Source organism: Vulpes lagopus, chromosome X, assembly GCF_018345385.1.
Source record: "Vulpes lagopus strain Blue_001 chromosome X, ASM1834538v1, whole genome shotgun sequence".
Lineage (NCBI taxonomy): Eukaryota > Metazoa > Chordata > Mammalia > Carnivora > Canidae > Vulpes > Vulpes lagopus.
Window position 1 is genome coordinate 22,290,061 of NC_054848.1, and position 19,073 is coordinate 22,309,133.

Genomic DNA, 19,073 nt, shown 5'->3' on the forward strand with positions numbered 1-19,073 from the left:
AGTTAGTTTTGCAAGCTATTGTGTACCATTATATTGCATACCTCCAGAGAGTGTGGGACACAGCTTACTCATCTTTGCACCTTTCACAGCAGTAGCTATTGACCTACCATTAAACTGCAATCAAAACTTTCCTTTTATTTTTTAAAAAAGATTTTTTATCTAGAGAGAAAGAACATGTGCACATAAGAGTGGGGGGGAGGGGCAGAGTGAGAAGGAGACATAGAGTTTCCAGCAAACTGCACTGAGTATGGAGCCTGACATGGAGCTCAGTCTCACAACCTGGAGATCATGACCTGAGCCAAAATCAAGAGTCAGTCATCCAACTGACTGAGCCACCCAGGCGCCCCTCCTTCTATTTTAATTTAAATTTTACTGACTTGTATTTCATATTAGCTACAACCCCGATTCTTTTCAAACATCATCAATTTGTCTGTAGTTCAACAAGAAAGATAAAGTGTATATAAAAAATAACTCATTCCCTGCATTGTTTAGGGGAAATCTATGCCTGGTCATGGAAAGCCTTCAAGATGGGGTTGAGCTTTTGGTAGCAGCATAAAGTGTTTGAGTGATCAGGGCAAGAGTTCCATCATCCAGGCATACTTTTTTTCTGTTGGAGACATGACAATTCTTGTTCCAATCCATGAAATCTCAACCTCAATGCCTAATTCTTCATGATTCATAATAATCTTATCTCTTGCTGAGAATTCAGATGCAAATTCTGGGTGATTTTTAACCTGGGTGATTTTATAACCAAATACAGCTTTGTCAGAAAAGATGATATTCTAGTGGAGACTGCTGATCCTTTTTTCTTTTTAACTGACATTGGCATTCTTCACTCAGGTTCCCTTCCAATACTGATTTGCCCAGTTATAAGGCCTCAAGAGTTTTCCCTTCACCCAGTTAATACAATATTAAAGGTAACTGTGACTGCTCAAGCATCCCACAACCTCTGAAGGTGTTGAAGTATTCTCTTATTCAGGAAACCAAATTTAAATGCATTCAATTTTATCATCATAATTACCCTCTTATAAGTAACAATAGGCCCGCATTGGAAGCAAGTCTTCATTTCATAAGTTTTTCTTTCTCTGGGGCTGCTCACCATTCTTATGTATTTATGATGAAATGACTTGGTTTTTTTAGTTGAAATACCTCTGACCTACTTTTTTCCTTTACCGTCCAATTCTAATAGAACTCTTCAATGCATCTATTGTCCTTTAAAGGATTTCTGTACTCTTTATTCTTTGACTTCAGTTGGCATTCTAAGACCTGAAAGTCACTGGCACTTTTAAGCAGAAGGAAAGAAGTAATTAGGAGAAGATTTTGTAGTAATTATTTTGATAATATTTGTATTGCATGCATATTAGGCAAAAGGAGATGTGCTGCGTCCTAATTGCTGTTACAGATAAATTACTAAGGCTATAAAGAAGCTAATGCAACAGTGTTTTGGGGGTAATAAACCATATTTTAACTATGCAGAATAAGAAATTGTCCTTGTTTATTTCTGTTTGTTTTCTGCGTATAGAATCATGTATACACATCTTGAGTGGCTAATAACCTAACCTCTGACATAACTCATCACTTCCCTTTTTGATGCATATATAATACTTTTGATGCATATATAATATAAGCCATATGAAGCCTCTCATAAGGCTTATTTGAGATCAAATTTTTAAAGCTGGAAACAAGTCACGTGGCTTTACTTGATGTGAACGTTCCATTTCGTACCAACAGCAGTCCCTTACCTACACCTGCCACCTACTGAAACACAAACAGAAGGGGTTCTGTTTGTCTTTGAGTTCTGTTTGTCTTTTCTTTTAGACTATATGGGGTAGATGGAAGGTGTGCACTTATTCTATGAAATTATATCTGACAGATAACAAAAGTACATTAGAGGAGACAAAATATGGAATGTGTACTGGGGTACAACTTAGAACATAGCCTCTGACTGAACATCAGAGTATTAGGACATGTTGCTACACTAATAAGAAATATTTGCTGCCTATTTCCTAACAGGCAGAAAAGGCTCCAAGAATCAGAAGGAGCCAGATGGAGAAGGAAACAAGTTTCACAGCTGGCCCATCTGCCAAACACACCAACACTAGTGCGCAGTCCGAGGAGAACTCAATGACTTCCCTTGGATAATCAACCTTATTCCAGAAAGTAGTCTGTTCACTTGGCTTGCTACCCAATAAGCTCATAAAAATCAGCATTTACGAAGCATGCTCTATACTATAAAATGCTATGCCATCACTTTTATTAGCAAAAAATGGTATTGTCGTATAGTTGTTTGGTAATATCTCTCCTGCTTGCTCTTTTAGATATTGAATTTCATTTGTTGTTTTCTGCCTACAGACTTAACGTATTTACAATCAGTTATATCATTTCTCTCTCCACACTGATTTTTACAGCACCTTCCAAGCTGATATAATCTGCCAATCTAATTCAAGCCCTACTTGCCCTCTATTTATGGTCAGAAATCCATTTAATAGAGCCAAGAATCATTTTCTGCTACTTCAAAGGTCCCACTCTCATCTATCATTCTCCACATTCACGATCTCTTAGTTTGTTTTTAATCCATTTTATTGTGATCTTATCAAAACTGATTTGACAATTTTTATACACTTACCTGAACCACTGTATCAACGACCTTCTTGTAACTTAGACATTTAATATCCATAGTCCTCCCTTTATACGCTAATTTTATAAGATGTCAAAAAAACTCTTAACTTTGCCCGGAATGATTTACTGGTATGATGCTACTGGGTTTATTTTGCATGGATTCATTGCTCTCTAGATGTTTGTAGAATTTTTCTCACTCACTTTTATTAGTGACTAAGCCACATTTTGTGCTCAAAGAAAGGTTAAGTGGGTCTTTTGAGGAATGCGTTATTAACTCTTTCAGGTGAATTAGAGTACTTTCATAGATGGGGACACACACAAACAGAATCAAATTCTTGCACTTCCCTTTAATGCCATGATATGAATAAAACCACAGTAAGAATAATGATTCAAGTTTTTATATTCCTTGTCCCCACCTACATATTTTCTAAAATAAAATGCAATTACATTATTTGGGAGCATCATTAAGTATTTTCTTATATGCATTCACAAATTGAACAGTAGCTCCAGGTGATCCTGCTCACTCCTGTGCATGTTAAGTATTCCTGTGTCTACTAGCTATTTATTATATATCAAGAGTCAGTTTCATTACCACTCCACCACTGTTCTCTTTAGCCGCATCTCCACTATACTTGAACACTCAGAGAGCTCTAGTGGAACTCTGCCATAAAGAGTTGGGAGAAAAAAATTCCTAGCTTTCTGCATTCTGGGCCACTTTGACATCATCCTGAGCCCCTTCTTGAACAGTGTCCTTTATGATAGAGTTGCCTAAAGCTTCTGCCTGAAACTTATTTTTCCAAAAGGCTCATCAACCAGATTGTTCCATGGATCTGAGTGAGAAACACACATTATTCTCCCCTAACACTGTTCTGCTTTCTTGCCCTGGATCAATGGGACAAACCTTTCTTTTATAATTACATCAGCAAAAATAATAGAACAACAAATAAGTTGTCAATGTAAATCATCTCATTAGAGTTTCTGCATTGGTTTTCCAAACACTTAAGACACGTCTGACTCTAGATTCGGGCTTATGGTAGATCTTTCCCACAGGCACTATGAGTTTACACAGTTATGTGGGTGGGATTAAGGAGTGCTTGATATCTTAGCAAGGTAGAAGGTTGTTGTATACAGGTTCCAAATCCTTTGTTAGGCATCAGACATTGATCTCCTTGACCACACTGAAGCAAGGTACAAGTAACAATATTGTTATTCAATTTCTTTTTTTAATAATAAATTTATTTTTTATTGGTGTTCAATTTTCCAACATACAGAATAACACCCAGTGCTCATCCCGTCAAGTGCCCCCCTCAGTGCCCATCACCCATTCACCCCCACCCTGTTATTCAATTTCTAAAGGTCTTTGTTACTTCTATTAATACCTGATTGGTTAAATTGCCTGGTTCTATTCTAAAGAAGCATATTTTTATGAAACTACTATGATCCAGACATGGTGCTAGGTCTGAGAACCAAAGATGATTGTAATACAGAGGGAAACTCACAGATAAGATCTGTTTAGGTAGCACAGAGGAAGAAAGACCTGTTTGCCTTGGGAGTATAATTTAAACTAGAAATAAAAGACAAGTGCAAATTTATTCTGGACTCCAATTTTCTTCATTTGAAAACAGAGTTTAACCATATCGATTCTAAATATATGGCTGACAAGATTCCTTACAACATTTCCAAATATGAAAATGTAAAATATGAAATGTAATTTTCAAAAATGAAAATGAAATTTGATCTTGGTAAAATGTGTTACGTTGATAGAGGTGAGGGATTGAATATTCTCACTATTTCTATTTTCTTGCTACCTTTTCACCTTAGAACTCCTTCAGTCATGCATTAATCTCCAAATTCTTTCAGATACTTTTGTTATGACCACCAGTGACTTATATTTTGCTAAATTCAGGCCAACTTTGAGTCCTCATTTTCTTCATCCCTTGAGTAGCATTTGGCATTCCTAAAAACACTTTACCATTTGACTTCCATGATGTCATGCTCTCACGATTATCCTCCTACCTTAAAAAGGTGGGGTATACTTTGAAGAGTAAGAGGATTATGTTCATGAAGCAATTAATATCCTATGCTAATATCATACTCTGGTATCATTAAACTCACTCAGAAGAATATATTTAACTTACTGTTCATCCTGTTTGCCTCAAGTATCTACAAGAGTACCTTGGATATAAACATATATGAGTAATTTATTTTAAAGCCTTTTTATGTGTTGAGAATAACAAAAATAAAAATATTTTATTAATTTACTAATTTCCTTTATTAAATTCAATGATGTGGAGCAACGTTTCAAGTAGTTAGCACTGAAAAAGTATCTGTTGGCATAAAAACAATTCACATTCGCTAAACTTTTTTTTTTAACAATTTCTATGCCCAATATTAAACTCAAGATCAAGAATCACATGCTTTACCTACTGAGCCAGCCAGGTGTTCCACTCTAAACTCTTTTTTATAAATATATATAGACATAGAGATATATAGAGATACATAGATATATGTATCTATGAACACACTGAAATTTTTTAAAAGTCATCATTTTTTGTCATTCATTTGATCTTTACTGAAAAATCTTAACTCACAACACAGTTTCATTCTTCTCTTCTGTTCTTTCCCCACCATACCAGGCTATTGGGTTTGTTAACTGTTTAACAAACAATTGTTTGTTAATTGTTCCTATTACATGCTGAAATGTTGAACTATATGCTAATCCTTGTTTTTCACTAAGTCAGCACTTATATTCTTTGTATTGCTTTTATTTATTTAGAAAGCATTTACTCCATTATATGCCAGGCATTGTGTGTATGTGTGTATACACACACATATATTTTATATTTCTATTATATTTATATACATATATATATATATATAATTATTTGACTTCTTGAATTACAAACGAAAACACTTGGCTATACAAAGAGATCGTTTTTACAAATACCTCCCTATTTTGCAAAACAACAGAATAGATCAAATATAGGAAAGCAAATTGTCTACATAGTATTCCTCCCTGTAATCATTGAAAACATTTAATGTTAGACTTGCAAAATTGTTTCAACTATACAACTTGCCTTTTCATATATTTATTTTGTATACGTAAAGAAGAAAAATATTAAAATTCTATTTATTAAGTTGACAGAACTTTGCACATACTGTGTTTGTGTGTATAAGAGTGTGTGTGTTTGTGTAGTGGAGTATTGTGGTGTCTTTTCTTGATTGATCTTGGGTGCCATTTTATTAATACAGCCATCTGGGCTGAGGTGAAGCTTGGTAGAAATCTTCTGCAGGAACAGTTATGTTATGAGATCACAGAAACTACTGGCATATATGTATAGCACAGAGTTGCAAATTCAACTCTTACCTTTGATTCTATTTTTCCAAGAGTATTTTCTACTCAATACACCTACTGTCTCCTTTCCTAATGTTTTATCATGCTTATACAGTTCTACCCTCCTTTACAGTATACATAACAATAGCCTGGATTTCTATAAATAAATTAGAGGTCTTATCCCAGTAAGTCCTGCATACTGGGATAAGACTATACTCTCCTGGGTCTCCTTTTTTTTTTTTTTTTTTTAATTTTTATTTATTTATGATAGTCACAGAGAGAGAGAGAGGCAGAGACACAGGCAGAGGGAGAAGCAGGCTCCATGCACTGGGAGCCTGATGTGGGATTCGATCCCGGGTCTCCAGGATCACGCCCTAGGCCAAAGGCAGGCGCCAAACCGCTGCGCCACTCCTGGGTCTCCTGTAACCATCTACGTGGCTAATATTGAGCTAAAATATGAATCACATTTTTTTTCTAAGAAAGTCCTCAACAAAACTATTTTCCTTGAGTCAACCAGAACTAATATTAGCTTGTTATTAACTTTGTTTTGTCAATCACTTAAAGACCCCAGTGACCAGTTCACCACTCATCCTCTACAGTCTTTTCTCTCTATGGTTCTGTACATCCCTTATTTCATTCCTGTCATTCTTTCTGGGATTCTTGGTGACCATCAGCAAAATCCTGTGTTATCCCTCAAACTGTTTTTTAAAAAGATTTTATTTATTTATTTGAGAGAAAGAGAGAGAGCACAAGTGAGGGGGAGGAGCAGATAGAGAGGGGGATGAGCAAGGGAGCCTGATGTGGGGCTCGATCCCAGGACTCTGAGTTCATGACCAGACCCAAAGGCAGATGCTTAATTGAGTCACCCAGGTGCCCCTCAAACTATTTTCTTTATGTTCCCTTTACCTTCATAGAGATTCTCTTCTGATGACACTGCTTCTCCTGAAGCTTTCCCAAGTGATGGCTGTTACTATCATCTCCTACAGCCCTCATATGTCTGCTCTAGAGGTAGTAGGAGTCTTTCTTGCTTCTCATTGGTGCTACTAGAATATCCTATCTTCTTTATCCCTAAAACTTCTCATTTATGAAGCTTATAACACCAATCTATATTATATCCCACTCTTCAATGTTGCTTATATCTACTGAACCCTGAGTCATTATCCTTCATTCTTGGAAGATTTTAGTTTCTTACTCACTGTTATTCTGCTCATTACTACAGTTGATATAATTCTCAACTATATAGAAATAGATACATAGATTTATAGATATAGACATATATTTTTCTAATAAGTAGTCCTTTCCTACCTCCTTTTCTCCAATTATCTGCTCCTCCATTATACCACATCAACACACTTCCATGTTAATTGCTTGGACTAAAGGTATCCTGTCCTACTTACATTATGCCTGTTTTTGTTATCAGTGTTCAACAAACAATTCTAAAATGTAGTGATTTAAAACAAAAAATTTCCATTGCTTATACATTTAGAATATGAGCTAAGTTCAACCAGTCTTGCCTCATGTGGCTGCATTCAAATATTAAGTTGGCTGTGGGCTGGGCTGGGTTCACTTGGGACCTCTGTAGAGGATGAGACAGATGGGTAGAGGAAAGGGAACCAACCTCTACATGTGGATTTGCTTCAAAAGTAGGCAGAAAAAACACATTTGTACACGCAGAAATTTTAATTTTAGTATCTAAAGCTTAAATATAACCCAAGAGCCAAGGCAAAATATAATTTATGGTGAATGGATTTAATAGAAGCAAATTAAATTATAACCAAATGACATCAAATATCCTTTCACTTCTCTTTGCTGGTTTATTGGCTGTTATCTCTGACCAAAGTTCATTCTCTCATGCCCAGTCCTAGCCTAATAAGCATCTTGCACATGCTTTTCAAATGTTTAGTGATCTTATGGCATATCTACACGTACAACTGGTTGGCCTCCTTTCTGTATTTCCATGCTACCTTCTATAGACCTTTGTTGTAATATCTGTTCTATTAAACTTTACTTCATGCACCTTTTCCTCCTAATGTATTGTCAATCTCTAGAGGAAAAAAACTCCCTCTTTAAAAGTCTCTGTCTTAGGGTGCCTTTGTAGTTTAGTTGGTTAAATGTCTGACTCTTGAGTTCAGCTCAGATCATGAGCTCAGGGTTGTGAGGTCAGGCCCCGTGATAGGCTCAGTGCTGGGCATGGAGGCTGCTTAAGACTCTGTCTCTTTCCTTCTCCCTCTCCCCTGCTCTCTCCCTCTTTAAGAAGAAAAAAAAAACTCTCTGTGTCTCTAGTTTTTAGCAGAGTCATGTGTTAGCTATCATGTATGTAGTATATTCTCAACAAATAGATAATTAATCAATAATCAGTCAATAAATGCCTAGAAAAGTGGTCCAATGTCCATAGCTTAACTTCATGGTAGGTAAACAGGCAAGCCTTTTTTCACTAAAAAAAATAAAATATATTTGAGAACCTTCTCTGTGTATGACACTGTGCTAGGTGCTAGGATACAGTAGTGAAAATGGTGGGTGAGGTCTCTCTCATCAGCATCCCACCTTCTAGTGAGGATGAAAGAGATAAATAAAAATAAATATATTACAATTACAGTTTATGATTAAACTCTAAGAAGGGAATAAACATGGTGCTCTGTTAGACAATGGGGCACATTCTTAAATAGTCTGGCCAGAAAAATCTCTGTGAAGAGGTGATAGTTATTTCTGGTTTTAAAAAACAGGATACATGAATGTAAATATTTGGGAAAAAAGAAATTCCTGGTAGAGGAAGTATTAAAAACAAGTCTCTGTGGAGTAAAAACGTGGCTTGTCCAAGGAACTGAAGGAAGCCAGCAGGACTCAAGTAGAAACTGATAAGTGATATGAAATGTAATTTAAGAGATAGGCAAAAAGCCACATCACATAGGGCTTTAAGGGTTCTGATATGAAGGTTGAATTCCATTCTGTGTATTATGGGAAACTGCTGAAGTATTCTAAGCATGGGAGTTGCATAAACTGATTTATGTTTTCATTGTATAAACTGATCAGCTCCCAAAGAAAAGTGTTACAGATACTCTATCAAGGGTGATCCTCACTAAAATCCCACTCACTGCCAGAAAAACTTGTGGAAAAATTACCTTTATACACACAGAAAATTCAATCAATTTTTTAGTATTGGAAGTTTAAATATGAACAAAGAGTTGAGGCACATCAAGTATGTGGTGAATGCTTTTCAAAGGAGTAAATGAAAATATAAAAGGAAACAAAACATGAAATGCTAAAGTAATTTCTATTTTTAAAATATAAATGTAGGGCAGCCCCAGTGGCTCAGCAGTTTAGCGCTACCTTCAGCCCAGGGTGTGATCCTGGGGACCCGGGATCAAGTCCCATCTTGGGCTCCCGCATGGAGCCTGCTTCTCCCTCTGCCTCTGCCTCTGTCTCTGCCTCTGTCTCTCTCTGTGTGCCTCTCATGAATAAATAAATAAAAATCTTTAAAATATATATATAAATGTAGGAATGCCTGGGTGGCTCAGTGGTTGAGCAACTGCCTTTGGCTCAGGATTTGATCCTGGGATCAGGGGATCGAGTCCCACATCAGGCTCCCTGCGATGAGCCTGCTTCTTCCTCTGCCCGTGTCTCTGCCTCTCTCTCTGTGTCTCTCATGAATAAATAAATAAAATCTTATTTTATGAACCAAAGAGAATCAAAGAAACAGGGAATGTAGGAGGAACTAGCAGAAGAAAATATCAAAGTAAAACAATAATTAATATAATTAGAGGGATAGGAAACGTTTTTGCATCTATTAAAAACAAAAACAGAGAGTTTGAATGTCCAATGACTGATGAGTGGATAAAGAAGATGCTGTGTGTGTGTCTCTCTGTGTGTAATATTACTCAGCCATCAAAAAGAATGAAATATTGCCATTTTGCAAGGATGTGAATGGAGCTAGAGTGTATTAGGCTCAGTGAAGTAAGTCAGTCAGAGAGAGACAAGTACCATATGATCTCATATGTGGAATCTAAGGAAGAAAACAGATGAACATATGGGATTGGGGAAAATGAAAAAAGGATAGAAGGAAACAAGACATAAGAGACTCTTAAGGATAGAGAACAAACTGAGGGTTGATGGAGGGAGGTGGGTGGGGGATGGGCTAGATGGGTGATGGGGATTCAGGAAGGCACTTGTTGCAATGAGCACCAGGTGTTGTATGTAAGTGACTGAATCCCTGAATTCTACTCCAGAGACCAAAACTGGACCATATGTTAACTAAAATTTAAATTAAAAAAAATGAAAACAATAACAGAATGCTATAAAAGGAGGAATGACCAGAGAAACATAGAATTCTTGCAAATTAAAATTAGATAGCTGAAATAAATAATATAGTAGAAGTGATGAAAGATACACTAGGGGAAGTCTCCTGGAAAGTACAGTAAAAATATTGAACACTGGAGTGAAAGAAAAGAAGAAAACTAGAAGATTGATTCACATCAAATATCCAAGTTAATGATATCCATTTCAATAAACACAATCATAGAAGAGAGTAGAGAAAATTATCAAAGAAATTATGTGAGCAAATGAAGAAAGTGTTTAGACAGAAGTGCTTTTTAAAATCCAAAATAAACTATAAATCATATAATGGTGAAATTTCAGGAAGTGAGTCCTAAGCAGGTGATCCTTAAACCTTTTTTGGGGGGAAGGGGCCGAGAGAGAAGGAGAGAGAGAATCTTAAGCAGGCTCCATGCTTAAGGTGGAGGTTCGATCTCAGAACCCTGAGATCATGACCTAAGCTGAAATCAAGAGTTGGATGCTTAACTGACTGAGCCACCTAGCCACTCCAAGTGATCCTTAAAACTTTTAAAAAGAAAAAAAATACTACTGACGTGGAGAAGAAAGGCAAAAGGAAATGTAGAGAAAATTAAATTTCCTTAAAACTTGCAACCTATTGACAAATACTTGAAGCAGGCATTGCTCCAGGAACCCCTAATTGTTTTGTTTTGTTTTTTAAGATTTATTTATTGATCTGAGATGGAGGAGAGGGGATGGAGGGGGAGAGGAAAAGAATCTTCGAGCAGGCTCCCTGCCAAGTATGGAGCCCAATGCAGAGCTCCACCCCAAGACCTATGAGATCACAACCCAAGCTGAAGCCAAGAGTCAGATGTTCAACCAACTGAGCTACCCAGGCATCCTAGAAACTCCCAACTGTCTTAATGTTAATGCCTTGCTAGAGGGAAAAACAACCTTAGTTTGACAATAGCTAGGCCTCCAGCTATCCTGCAAGTCTTCTTTAGTATATGAAAATCCCTTTGGAAATTTCCCTTGTCTTAACCTTCCCCAGCTCCAAAGTATATAATCAATTGCTCCTCACAATCCCGAGGCAGCTCTTTCTGCCCACAGGTCCCGTCCTCTTGCTTTAGTAAAACCACCTTTTGCACCAAAAAGGTCTCAAGAATTCTTTCTTAACCATTTGCTCATGAACCCCCCTCCAAATCACATCACTACCACATAATGAAAAAAGAGAATGGATATCACAATGACATGGAATTTTACCAAGTTACACTGAAATCTAAAAGGCAAAGGATATCAGAAAGGGAGACAGAACATGAGAGACTCCTAACTCTGAGAAACGAACTAGGGGTGGTAGAAAGGGAGGTGGGCGGGGGGTGGGGGTGACTGGGTGACAGGCACTGAGGGGGGGCACTTGATGGGATGAGCACTGGGTATTATTCTATATGTTGGTAAATTGAACACCAATAAAAAATAAATTTATAAAAAAATTAAAAAATAAAAATAAAAATAATAAAATAAAATAAAAGGCAAAGGAGAAAAAACACTTTAAATGGTAGAGGAAGTTAATTAAATAAGACTTTAAAATCCAAGTCAAGTACTTAATTTATAATAATGGAATAGGTATATTGCCAGATGTAAATACCCTATTTTGTTTTACTTCCCAGAAGCCTTTTATCAGGAAGTTCATGGAATGTGTCTCCAGAAAAAAAGGATAAGGTAGACAAAATGGATAAGCAAGACAAAAATGTAGTCTCTGGAAAATACAAAATGCAAAATGTAGGGGCATCAATGTAAAGTCTTGGGATGATAAGGAAATCAGCTCTAGGATAAATGGCTACAGATATGGTAAGGAGAGGAGTTAGTTCCCCTTAGAGAGAACAGAGGCCTCAAAAGGAAGGACTCCAAGGAGAACAGAATTTACAAATTCTGTGTGAAAGATTACGTAAAAGATGCTGGAACACTTGGTGTAAGATGATGGAGGTTAAGGGAAAACAATAGGCAAAGGCATATAAACAAGCATGCACAACAATGATTTTAGGAAAAGTAAAGCACTACCTAAGAAAGATAAATTCGTAGGGCCTGACTTGACTAAGCAGTGAGAAAATACTTTATTCAGTAAAATGTTATATGTATACATGTATACACACATATGTTAAATACAGATTCACTTTTCCAATTGAAAAGTATTTGGTCTTCATGCTAAGTGATCCTCTTTCTTTTCATCAATGCATGTTAATTTGCTACTTCCATCAGTTTTCCAAGTCTAGAATAAATTTACATCATTGTCTGTAATTATTTTCATGAAAACAAATAGGGATATTTATTTTCTTCCAGAAAAGAAGACTTGAAGATGATGTAGAAATCTCCCTATTCTTTAATGTTCTCAAATTGTTTTTGGCTCCTTTCATGTATTCTGAAAGATAACCACCCGCACTTGTCAGGTGTTTCCTTAAGGAAACCAGTCTGTAGATGTCCTTGGAGGAAGACATAATTTCAATTGTTTTTGACCAGGTAAAATATCCCTTATCCTGATCAATTAATGATGGTGATTTAAGAGTAATCAACCTGAGAGACATTTACTTGAAAAGGTGTTTGCATTTTTAAAAAGGTGATCTTGAAGTCCTTTCTCTTAAAACAGAAAACAATAATTCTTTATAAAGCAACAGCTTTCATTGTCTGAAAACAAAATTACATTCCTGCTTGTCATGCTTTAAACAATGAAGCAGAAACACCTCATTGTTTTAAAGAAATATTACACAACTCTAATAATGAATTGCTAGCAAAATGTTCCTTTTTTACATTTCTTTTAGTAAATTGTCACATGGATCAGATTAAGATAGAAATGGTATTCTATTATGTGAGTAATCTAGCACTAAAATATGAGGGGAAATGGCATAAGAAATATTAGTCATTGAACATGGTCTAAAGGAAAGGTTTTGTAGTCATGGCAATAACTGACATAGAGATTCTGTATCCTCTTTTGTCTTTCTTTTTCTTTTTAAAAGATTTTTATTTATTTATTCATGAGAAACACAGAGAGAGAGGCAGAGACATATGCAGAGGGAGAAGTAGGCTCCTCGCAGGGAGTCCCATATGGGACTTGATCCCAGGACCCCAGGAACATGCCCTGAGCTGAAGGCAGATGCTCAACCACTGAGCCACCCAGGCGTCTCAAGATTCTGCATCCTTAATGAATGTCGTATGTAAGTTTTTAGTCATTTGTAAAAATACTGTTCCACTCATTCATAAACATATGTCTATATGAGTATATATTCATCAACAAAATTAGAATTGGTAAAAATAAAAGATCATCATTAGTCTCTTATTAGATTTATGATTTATTTTTAATATATATATTAAACACAATATTTCTACAATACTTTATAAATGTTTAAAAATACATTCAGAGGGGAAAAAGTTATTTGCAAATGATATACTCAATAAGGGGTTAATATTCAAAATATATAAAGAACTTATACAATCAACCCTCTAAAAACAAACAATGCAATTACAAAGTGGGCAGAGGATCTAAATAGGTAATTTCCAAGAAGACATACAGAGGGCCAACAGACACATGAACTGATGTTTAACATCACTCATCATTAGGAGATGCAAATCAAAACCACAGTGAGATAGCACCTCACACTAGTCAGAATGGTTAGAATAAAAAAGACAAGAAATAACAAGTGTTGATGAGGATGTAGGGAAAATGGAACTCTAGAGCACTGTTGGTGGGAGGGTAAATTGGTGCAGCCACTGAGGAAAACAGTATGGTAGCCCTATGAAATATTAAAAATAGAAATATCATAGGATCCAATAATTTCATTAAATGAGTATTTATCCCCAAAAAGCAAAAGCACTAATTTGAAAGGAAAAATGCACCCCTGTTTATTGCAGCATTAATTACAATAGCCAAGATATGGAAGCAACCCAAGTGTCCATCAATAGATGAATGGATAAAGAAGGTGTCACATACACACACTCACACACTATCTAATATTACTGAGCCATAAAAAAAGAATGAAATTTTGCCATCTGCAAAAACATGGATGGACCTAGAGGGCATTTTGGTAAGTGAAATAAGTCAGAGAAGGACAATATCTTATAATTTCACTTATATGTGAAATCTAAAAAACAAAACCAAGTAACCAACCAAGCAATCAACCGACTCTAAAATACAGACAGCAAAGAGGGAGTAGCCAAAAGTGGGGTGGGTGGGAGTATGGGCAAAATAGATGAAGGGGAAATGTACGGACTTTCAGTTATAAAATAAATAAGAAGATGAAAAGTACAGCATAGGGAATATAGTCAACAATGTTGTAATAAGGTCATATGGTAAAAGATGGTGACTACACTTACTGTGGCGAGAACTGAGTAATGTATATAACTATTGGTAATCACTACGTTGCACACCTGAAATCCACATAACATTATATATCAATTATATTTCAATAATAAATTTAAAAGTTGAAAGAATACATTCAGATGATAAACAAGTAGCAAGTCAACTAAACACAAGAGACATAGATCTATATTTACATTTACATGACTAAATCTTTATGTGTATTAAGTATATAAATTTATTTATCATATGTTTAAACTGTTTTCTAAAAGAAAACTTTTATTTTAGAACACTTTTGTTTTTTTATTTTTTAGAACACTTTTAAACTTACAGAAAAATTGTGAAGATAATACAGACAGTCCATATACCTCACACCCAGTCTCTTCTCTTATCAATATCCTTCGCTAGTAGGTATATTTGTTATAATCAGTGAACCAATGTTGATACATGATTATTAAATAAAGTCCATAGTTTGATCAGATTTTCTTAGTTTTTGCCCAATGTCCTTTTTCTGTCCTGAGATGTTGCCCAGAACACTACATTACATTTAGTCGTGTAATCTTAGCTTCCACTGGCTGCGATAATTTCTCATATTTTCCATGTTTTTGATGACTTTTTTTTTTGTTTTTGTTTTGTTTTGTTTTTGATGACCTTAACAGTTTTGAGGAATACTGTGCAAGTACTTTGTTGAATGCTCCTCAGTTGGGATTTTTGTCATGTTTTTCTCATAATTAGACTGGAGCTATGTATTTTTGTGAAGAAGACTACAGAAGTAAAATGCCATTTCAATCACATCATGTCAAGGGAATATAATATCCCCATGACTTTTCCCTGTATGTTCCCCTGGATCAAGTGGATGAAGTAGTGTTTATCAGATTTTTCGACCATAAAGTTAGTCTTTTCAGCCCTCATTTCATGCTGTGCCCTTTGGAAAGGAGTAGCTTACACTTCCAGAATGTTATACTCTACCTCTTTGCAGGTAGACTATCCACATTTACTATTTGGAATTCTTTTGCACAGGAGATTTGCCTTCCCTCCCTGGTTCACATGTTTATTAAATTATTTCTTGCTATTAGTTTGAATTCATGGATATCTAATGTATACTTTTGTTATAATCCAATACTACTTTATTTATTATTTTCCTTAAACTATTCCAGCTTTAGCTATTGGGAGCTCTTGCATTAGGCTTTTGGCTCCTTTGTCCTTTTGACATTTTTCTCCTTTGCCCTGCTTCCTTCCCCACCAGCCCCCCCCCCCTCCCCCTTGCCCCAGCACTTCCTTTCTGGCACTACATGATGCTCCAAGCTCATCTTGAATCCTACTTCTAGAATCAGTCATTCCTCCAAGGAACCCTGATACCTTTTATGAAAGAACGATATTAGAAACCAAGATCTAGATACTAGATGTGCCAATTGCTACTGGAAGTATTGACTGCTTCTAGGCCCTGTTAGCTGACAGAGCAAGGAAAGGTATGTGTGTGTGCTTATGCACACAAAAGCACATACATACACACATACTTGTATGTACATCACCTCTATTTATAAATAATTCTATATGTAACCACCTTTATCTCTATTAAGCTAAATATGTATTTATACCAATGATTCCAAGTCCATTATCATCTCCTAGCTTCCTTCCCTCTGCCTCCTGCCCTTGTTTACCTGTAAATTTGCACTCTAGCAGTGAAAAAATCTGACTCCTACAACTAGCATACAGTGCTTTTTTTTTTAAGATTTTATTTATTTATTCATGAGAGACACAGAGAGAGAGAGAGGCAGAGACACAGGCAGAGGGAGAAGCAGGCTCCATGTTGGGGGGGGGGGGGGGCGGGAGGCTGATGTGGGACTCCATCCTGGGACTCTGGGATCACGCTCTGGGCGGAAGGGCACTAAGCCGCTGAGCCACCCAGGGATTCCTGCAAACAGTGCTTTTATATGCAGTTCCTTTTGTCTTTAGTGTTACAGATGCCACTCATTTACCAATTTACTTAGGTTTAGTAACTCTTCCATCCCATGTCAGTGAGAATGTTTCATATATTTATGAACAATTGGATTATTTTATCACATTCTACAATTCACTTGGCCTCCTGAATGATTTTTTAATTTGCATAAATTAAACTTCACGCTTTGTGACATAAAGTCCTATGGATTCTGACAAGCGCATGTTGTCATAGACTCACAGTTACAGTCTCATACAGAATAGTTCCACTGTCCTTAAAAATTACCCTATGCATCATGTATACAATCCTACTCTGTCCCTAGCCTTTGTCAACCAGTGATTCTGTAGTTCAACTTTGCTATGGTTTCGCCTATCAAAAAATGTTGTACATTTGGGATCACACAGTTGTAGCTTTTTCAGACTGTCTTGTTTCAATCAGCACATTAAATTCATCCACGTCTTTTAATGACTTGATAGATCATTTCTTTTTATTGCTGAATAATATTTCATTGTATGGAACTACCAAAGTTTGTTTATCCATTTACCTATGGAAGGATTATTTGGGTTCCTTCCAGTTTGGGGTGACTATGAATAAAGCTGCTCTAACATTCTTGCTCAGGATTTTGTGTGGACATAAGTTTTCAGATCAGCTGTGTAAACACTTAGGAGTGTGATTGCTGGACTTCATTGTAAGAAATGCCCAAACTGTTTCACAGAAGGGTCATGTCATTTTTCATTCTCATCAGCAATAAATGAGAGCTCCTAATACTTTGCATCCTTGCCAGCAACTGGTATTGCCAGTTAGTCGTTTTCAAAAGAAATACTAGCCGTACTAAAAGGTATGTGGTGGTACCTCATTATTGTTTCAATCTGCAACTCCTTAATGGTAAATAATGTTGAGGATCTTTTCATATACTTATTCACCACACATATACATTTTTTGGGAAAGAATTTGGTTAGGCCTTTTGTCCATTTTTTGGTAGGTTGCTTTCTTATTGTTGAGTTTTAAGAGTTCTTTGTATATTTTGGATACAAGTTCTTTATCAGATATGTATTTTAAGATTATTTTCTCACAGTTTGTGGCTTGTCTTTTGATTATCTTAACATTGTCTTTTACAGAGCAAAATTTTAATTTTAATAAAGTCCAGTTTATCACTTTTTTTCTTTTATATACTGTGCTTTTAGTGTCGAATCTAAATATTTATTACCAAATCCAAAGTCACCTAGACTTCCTCCTGGAAGTTTATAATTTTGTGTTTTACATTAGGTGTATGGCCAATTTTGAGATATGTTTTGTGAAAGGTATACAATCTGAGTCTAGGTTAATCATTTTGCATATCAACACCCAAAGGCTGTTGCATCTTTTGGTGAAAAGTTTATTCTTTCTCCATTGATTTGCCTCTGGTTCTTTGTCAAAGATCAGTTGGTTATCTTTATGTGTTCCTTTGGGCTCTCTATTCTGTACAAATGATTTCACTCTTTTTCCATCAAGAAAATGTCTTGATTATTGTGACTTTATTATAATTATTAAAATTAACTGATGTGAATCTTTCAACTTCGTTTTTCTTTAGTACTCTGCTGGCTATTCTAGATCATTGCCTTTGTATATAAACTTTAAAATAAGTTTACTGAAATCCACAAAATAGCTAACTGGTGTTTGGATTGGGATTACATTGAATCTATAAACATAGGCAGGAAAAAAATGACATACCAACAGTATTGTGATTCTATGATTACGGTGTATTTCTCCATTTAGATCCTGGTTTCTTTCATCAGAGTTTTGTGGTATTTTTGTATATAGATCCTGCACTTAGTTTTTAGCTTTATACCTGAATATTTTGTGTTTACTGTGTGCAATTGTAAAAGGTACTGGGTTTTGATTGTGTGTGTGTGTGTGTGTGTGTGTGTGTGTGTGTGTTTTAAATTACAATAGGGCAGCTCCGGTGGCGCAGTGGTTTGGCGCCGCCTGCAGCCCAGGGTGTGATCCTGGAGACGCAGGATCGAGACCCATGTCGGGCTCCCTGCATGGAGCCTGCTTCTCCCTCTGCCTGTGTCTCTGCCTCTCTCTCTCTCTCTCTGTGTGTGTGTGTGTGTGTGTGTGTGTGTGTGGGTGTGTATCTTGTGGATAAATAAATAAAATCTTAAAAAAAATTGCAATAGCTCATTGCTGGTAGATAGGAAAGTAATTAATTTTTGTACATTAACTTGTAGCCTGCAACCTTGCTATATTCTCTTATTAATTTCAAGATTTTCCTTTTTTTTCAATTCTTTTTTTTAAGATTTTATTTATTTATTCATGCATGAGAGACACACACACACACAGAGAGAGAGGCAGAGACACAGGCAGAGGGAGAAGCAGGCTCCATGCTGGGAGCCTGACGTGGGACTCGATCCCGGGTCTCCAGGATCAGGCCCTGGGCTGAAGGCGGCGCTAAACCGCTGAGCCACCTGGGCTGCCCTTTTTTTCTTTTTTTCAGTTCTTTGGTAAATTCTATATAGACAATAATGTCATCTGCTAACAAAGACATTCATTTTTTTCCATTTCAATCCGTATACATTTACATTCTTTTC